Source organism: Carassius auratus, chromosome 21 (assembly GCF_003368295.1).
Source record: "Carassius auratus strain Wakin chromosome 21, ASM336829v1, whole genome shotgun sequence".
NCBI classification, from domain to species: Eukaryota; Metazoa; Chordata; class Actinopteri; order Cypriniformes; family Cyprinidae; genus Carassius; species Carassius auratus.
The window spans coordinates 6,300,209-6,307,978 of record NC_039263.1 but is presented as its reverse complement, the minus strand read 5'-3'; positions in this window follow the sequence as shown (position 1 = coordinate 6,307,978).

The following is a 7,770-nucleotide window of genomic DNA, read 5'->3' as shown; positions in this document are numbered from 1 at the left end:
CAGTCAGAAAACTAGTGACCCCCAGCATGCAGAGCCACACGCTGGGAGGAACTGTAGATGGCTCCAGTGTGGATTCTTTCGTTTATGATCGGTTAGTAGGACCATGTCCAATGTTGAGTGTGAAGATGAGTAATGTGGATGTTCCATGTTTAGGAGACACCGGTTCTATGGTGACTACTGTGACTGAGAGTTTTTTTCAATATGTTTTTTTCATTTAAAGAAACAGGATTGTGAGTGGCTTGGTCTAAAAGCTGCTAATGGACTTGATATTCCTTATCTAGGCTACGTTGAACTAGATGTGATTGTTTTGAATCAGTGCATTCCAAAGTGGGGTATTTTGATTATCAAGGACCCTGTGAATATAGCCTTACAAACCCGTAGGACTGTTGCTCCCGGTATTTTAGGAATTAATGTCCTTAGGGAGTGCTATCAGAGACTATTTCAACAATTTGGCACAGGTCTTTTCATGGTGCCGGTCACATGCCCCCAACATCCTTTGGCAGAGTTTTGTTAGAGCCTTTGGGCCAGGATGAGGGTACTCTTCCAGAGGGATTGCTCATTTCACCTGACCTATTACATGCAGATTATGGTACATTATATGCTCCTATTACCAATGTGAGTTCATTGGATGTTTGGCTTCCTCCTCGGAGAGTGGTGGGCACCGTACAGGTGGCGTTGGTTGCCGTGGAAGCTCCAGCTTCATTGGAATTTTCGGTCAGCCAGATGGCTTCAAAACATGTGGCTATTATAGCTACTCAAGTCCCGCCTGAGAATATTGTAGAGGGTTTAGAATTTCCCTCTTTTGATGGGCTAACTGAGGAGCAAGCCATTCAAGCCAAGTCTCTCCTCCTTAGGACTTCTAGTCTCTTTTCCAAAGATGAGGGAGATTTAGGGTGTACCCATCTTATTACCCATGATATTCTGTTACAGGATAAGGTCCCTGTCCGCTAGCCTTACCGCCGTCTTCCGCCATCACAGTATGACTTGGTGAAAAAGCATATTAAACAGTTGTTGGATGGTCAGATTGTTAGGGATAGTAGTAGCCCTTACTCTTCCCCAATTGTAGTGGTGACAAAGAAAGATGGTAGTATAAGGTTGTTGACTATAGGCAACTAAATGCTAAAACTCAAAAGGATGCTTATCCCCTCCCTCGAATCGAGGAGTCATTGGATGCATTATCAGGGTGGTTCTCCACTCTTGACCTGGCCAGCGGATACAACCAGGTGCCAGTGGCAGAGAAAGATAAATTCAAGACGGCTTTTTGTACACCTTTTGGTCTCTTTGAATTTAATTGTATGCCCTTCGGTCTTTATAATTTACCGGGCACATTTTAACGTTTAATGGAGCGTATGTTCGGAGACCAGCGGTATCATTCTGTGTTGCTTTATCTGGATGATGTAATTGTGTTTTCCTCATCTGTTAGTCAACATCTGGAGAGGTTGGAAGAAGTATTCTCACGACTCAACCTTTAACCCTTGTTGTTGAAGTTATCCAAGTGAATTTTTTTTTTCACAAACCGGTCAAGTACTTGGGGCACGTTGTGTCTGCTGAGGGAGTGGCGACTGATCCTGGCAAGTTGGAGGCTGTACGGGAGTCGATGCGTCCGGTGCATTTAGTAGAATTAAGGTCGTTTCTTGGGTTTGCAGGGCACTACCTTTGTTTTGTTAAGGGCTTTGCTTCACTGGCTGCCCCTTTGCATCAATTAGTGCGTAGGCTGAGTGGATCTAAAAGGAATGGTAAGACGCCTCCGTTCCCATTAGGATCAGTATGGAATGAGACCTGCGAGCATGCCTTTGAGTCCATTAAACATCATTTGATTATGGCTCCAGTCTTGGCCTACGCGGATTTCACCAAGTCTTTTGTATTGGAGGTAGATGCCAGTCATGGAGGGTTGGGAGTCATACTTTCTCAGGAACATGATGTTAAACTCAGGCCGATTGCCTATGCTAGTCGGGGTTTGAGACCCACTGAAAGAAACATGGATAATTATAGTTCCATTGAAGCTGGAACTCTTGGCTGTGAAATGGGCAGTAACATAGAAGTTTCGAGAGTATCTGTTAGGAAGTAATTTTGTCATATATACTGACAATAACCCTTTAAGCCATCTTCAGACCGCAAAGCTGGGGGCCGTGGAACAGAGATGGGCATCTCAATTAGCCTTGTTTAATTTTACCATCAAGTATCGTCTGAGCTGTAGTAATGGCAATGCCGATGCTTTGTCGCGACAGTGTTTAGAGAGGTTTATATCCGGGATCGACGTTCCACCTGCTTTGGTGGGGCAGTTTTCTAAGGGTTTAGGAAAAGAGGTAGTGTAATGAGGTTGTAGCGCTGGCTGGTCGGTCTGTGGAGGACCTTTCTTTATTACAAGGAATGGACCCTGTGGTTGGTCCGGTGTTGACGTTTTTTCGGTCAGTGGGTCAGCCTAGCTCGGAAGAGAGAGATGCAATGTCATTAGGAAGTAAGGAGCTGTTACGACACTGGGAACTGTTGGTGGAGAAGGGAGGGGCATTGTACCGGGTAATACGATTACCAGGGGAATGTAAGGATACTGTACTTTTCAGGTTGTACTTCCCCAGTGTTTGCAGGAAGAGGTACTTCGAAGTGTGCATGACGGCCATGGTCATCAAGGCATTGATCGTACTCTTCAGCTGGTTCGGAGTCGGTGTTTTTGGCCGGGTATGACAAGGAGAGGGGAACAGTGGTGTCAACAATGTGAAAGTTGTATTTTAAGTAAGGCAGTTCAACCAAAGATTCGGTCTTTTCAGGGTTCAAATCAAGCTTCCCGCCCTCATAAGATCCTGGCTATAGATTTTATGATTTTAGAGCCAGCCAGTGACGGCCGTGAAAATATTCTTGTTTTTACCGATGTTTTTCAAAGTATACTCTGGCTGTGGCTACTAGAGACCAAAGAGCTAGTACAGTGGCCCAGATGTTGGTACAACATTGGTTCCATCCTTTTGGACCTCCAAGTCGAATTCATTCTGATTAACAGGAGAAACTTTGAGAGTATGGTGGTTCAGCAGTTATGTAAACTCTATGGGGTAAAAAAAAAGTAGAACCACTCCCTATCACCCCCAGGGAAATGGTCAATGTGAACAATTTAATCGTACCCTGCATGACCTTTTGCGAACATTGCCACCAGAACAAAAAAAGTATTGGCCTCGTCACCTCTCACAAGTTACTTATGCTTATAATTCCACTGCTCCTCATGTTACTGGTATGACTCCTTATTATTTGATGTTTGGGTGTGATCCCAGACTCCCAGTGGATTTTTTGTTGGGAAGGAGCGAAGAGGGTAGTTTTAGTCCCACAGAGGATTGGGTGCGGGACCATCAAGAGAGTTTGAGAGTAGCCCATGATCATGTGAAGCAGCAAGTTCAGGCTAAAGTAGCGAAGCGGAACCAACGATATAATGAGAAAGTAAATGATGGAGGTTTAGAAGAGGGGCAGCTTGTGCTCTTGAGGAATTGTTTAAAGGGGAGAAACAAAATTCAGGATTTTTGGGATCCTGGTCTTTATAGGGTCATCCGAGGTCCCTCTGGAAATGGGGCAGTCTACGCGGTGACGCCGGTATCTGGAGACGGACCAATCAGAACCGTACATCAGGATGAGTTAAGGAAGGGTATAAGTAGACCAAGTATTGAAATGCCTGACTCTCCAATTGTAGTGGATCCGGAGGGCTCCGTCTCTGGTGCATCGTCTGATGAGGAGACTTCTGGGGAGTCTTGGGTGGTTCTCTTGGAGGGTAGTCCAGACCATCTTGTCCAGTCAGATGAGTTGATGCCTTCCCCTCCTGGCTCTGATAAGGCCAGGGAAGGTAGGGAGGTAGGGCCATTGCAAAGTTCTGTTCCTCTGCGACGGTCTGCTAGGGCTTCGGCTGGCCATCATTCCAACCCTAACAGACTGCCATGTCCTCTGGTTGTAGGGCAGCCAAATATTGGTGAAGAACAGTAGGATTTTGTTTGGGTCCTTGGGGCAATGACCAAAATTGTAGGGGGTGGATTGTAGCAAGGTAAGCAGGAGAAGGGAAGGGGTGATTGGGGAGCAACTACCAATCCCATTGCAGATTGCTGATAGGGTGACCAAATTTAAAGAACAGGCAATATGGAAAGGCAGCCAGAGTCCTTGTAGCACCAGTTAGCCATTTGGCTAGTAGCCATCTGGGGCTGGGTGTCCTGTGGTGTAGCTCTTTCTCTCAGTTGAAGGTAAGCCTGTATTTTTGTGGTGTACCACCCAGAAGGGATGTTTTTATTGTACTGATGCAGTCACCAGCACCAGTATAGATTTAATTGTTTTTAATTGAGGGTATATGTTTGTAATAATGGTAATATGGTTATTGTCAGTGTTGGGCAGTAGCGTCGCTACAAGCAGCGAAGCTAGTAGTTTAACTACATTTCTTAGTAGCTTGATCTTAGCTTCGCTGCTTTCTGAATCAAATAGCTTTTCAGTAGCGAAGTAATTTTTTTTTTTCTTTTTAAACCAAGTATTGCGGTATCTTCCACATTTTCACAAGCATTTCTGAAGCTCAAACTCAAATCAGGAAATACAACTGCTAAGATCGCTGATCCTGGATCAGTATTGACGCGACGGCGCTACTTCATCTTGTTCGTGTTTACGGTGGATAACAACCAACCATCTTTATGATGCATTACCGCCACCTTCTGCTCTGGATGGTACCACTCCTTGGCCAGTCACGCAAAAAACTATTTGATGAAATGATGTCATAGGATGAGGTCGGAGAACAGTTAATCCCGAGGAGTGAGTCGCCGTGGCCGTACCTCGACAAGTACATGACACTGACCGACATAACAGAGAAAATATGTTTTCAGATGCTGCTTATAAAAATGATCAGGGTCCAGTCTGGCCATTTCTTTTTTTGTACTGTTTGGAGGTCTTGCATTTTGTTCTGCAAAGGCCTACAGTATATTAAGCATGCCCATGCAACAGGTGCATACACTTACTTGTGCGCACATTGTTAATTACATGTATTTTGATTGTTTTTGTTGCCAAATTGATAAGGAACACAAACAAACTATTAAACTAAACAATTACACCTGCCTATCTGTTTGACTGACAGTTTTGAGCACTGAGATAGCATTGACTTGTAATAAAACGTGTTCAACATAAAAATTTAATTTTAAAAGTAGTTTAGATGTAGCAAGCTACTCTTGATGTAGCTTAGCTTGCTACATTTCCCAGGGGGGTAGCTTCAGTGTGGTGAAGCTTCATTTACAGTAGAGTAACCGGTAGCTTAGCTCACTACATTTTCCAAGTAGCTTGCCCAACACTGGTTATTGTATTACATTTTAGAACGGTTTGCCCGAGGGAATAAATTCAGGACCTTTATGTATTTGTTTGGATGTGCACTTTAAAGGAACACTCCGACTTTTTGGGACTTTAGCTTATTCACAGTATCCCCCTGAGTTCGGTAAGTCCATACATACCTTTTTAATTTCTGTGTGTTCTGTAAGTGTTATTTGACGCACCCACCGCTAGCCTAGCTTAGCACAAAGACTGGATGTAAATGGATACTGTTAGCATATTAATCCCAATAAGTGACAAAATAATGCAAACATGTTCCTATTTACATGTTGTGATCTGTATAGTCACAGCATGTACAAATAACGGCTATATGAGACAGAGACCATTTTTAATCTTCTAAATACTGGGAACTATATTCTCACTAGGCGTAGGAGCACAGCTAACGTTACTTGGACAGAGTGGCTACTTGGGCGGAGTCTTAAGCTTTAAGACAAGATGTCGAAGGGAGAATCAAACCAAACAAGGACTGGTGCTGTAAATGTAGAAAATGCCAACCTATGCCGACAGAAACCGAGTGCCTTTGTTGTAATGAATGGGACCGAGTATTGCCATCAATGTCAAGGCTTGATGACATTAAAAATGTTTGCGTCATTACCACGGAAGATTTCTCTGCCCTAATACACCCCGCAGTTGTCGTTTTTTTTTTCCATTGTGACAAGATCAACTGGAAGAAACGCCCTATGCCGAGTGAACCTAATGGTCAGCTGTTCACCAAGTAAGTGATTTTGTTATAATGATTATGAGCGGTGTGTTCATGACAACACAATAATAACAATAAAGGGGATACACAGAGCCCCTATTCACGTAATAGTGTCACTACTAAGGTTATATTACATTAGCATGGAACTGTAACAGTATGGCTAATGTTAGTCATCTCAAAACATAATGGAACACTTACCACAGCAACAGGTGATCCAATTTGTCCTGTCTTTATTATTGATGGGATGGCTGTATCCTTTAGCACACGTTTCATGGTCCTTGTGGCAGCTTGCATTTTTTCAAAATAGTCGTCTACAGTAAAATGTTCAGAGCAAACGAAATACTTCGTGATGGGGTTTACAGGTGTGTTTGGATCTATTTCCAGAGCAAGTAGCCATCGATTCATCAGGTCGTTTTTGGTTGGAATTCTATGAAACATCATAGTATTACCTGGTCTCTCATGTTTATTGTCACAGATCTTTACAATACAGCGAACACCCATGATTGTACACTATAAATTTACTATCTAGTAATTGCTGACTCTATTACTCCAACTCTGAGCGATCTCTCTGCTCCTCACAATGGTGCGTCTCAAGTACTGCGCTAATCACTCTGCCCAAGTAGCCATTCCGCCCAAGTAACGTTAGCTGTGCTCCTACGCCTAGTGAGAATATAGTTCCCAGTATTTATACGATTAAAAATTGTCTCTGTCCCATATAGCCTTGTTATTTGTACATGCTGTGACTATACAGATCACAACATGTAAATAGGAAAATGTTTGCATTATTTTGTCACTTATTGGGATTAATATGCTAACAGTATCCATTTACATCCAGTCTTTGTGCTAAGCTAGGCTAGCGGTGGGTGCGTCAAATAACACTTACAGAACGCACAGAAATGAAAAAGGTATGTATGGACTTAACTAACTCTTGGGGATATTGTGAATAAGCTAAAGTCCCAAAAAGTCAGAGTGTTCCTTTAAAGGGTGTTGCATGTTTATTGCTAGTCGCTGTTCTTGTATATTGTTTTATGTTTGTTTGGTTTTATGTGATTAGTTGTGAAAGAGACTGCTCCCTGACTTATTTGTGGTAATTAATTTCCTAGCCAGCCTTTTGTGTTGGTTGTTTTGTTTAATGTATTGGGTGGCTGGCTAGTGGAATTGTTGATGTATTTTCTTTTGCTTTTCTTTAAATTATGTATGTAATCTAAGCTGTTCCTTACCCTTGATTTAAGCAGCAGGGGGTATTTTACCATTGTGATCAGTGGAAAACTAGGAGTACAATTTAATAGAGCCCTTATAGGTCTTGTGGGTTGATTTTGGTGTTTACTAATTGTGCACGTGTATCACATACTCCGGTTTGTAGTGAAGGGCGTATGGGGGTTTGCTGTGGATTTCCCAGAATGCAGTGAAGTGTCTCCTGTATAGGTAGCTCAGGTTTCTTTTGTATTCCTAGTTGGACACTTTAAGAAGAAACTGTTCCCCCTGTTGGCTGAATCAGCTCATGTCCTGAATAAGTAGAATTAAGAATAAGAATTTTATTTTTTTTCTACAACCTATTGCCTTGGGTAAATCTGTTTTCTTTCTGTTTTTTTGGCCCTTGAGGGTGTTACATTTATTTAGAGAAATAACTTGCTATATACAGTCCGGATTTAAAGAAATAAAGCTTTCTTTCCAAGATAGTTATGCTTTTTATTTTATCAGCAATATTAATAACATAACTGTATTATTCACTGTAATATACCTGTATT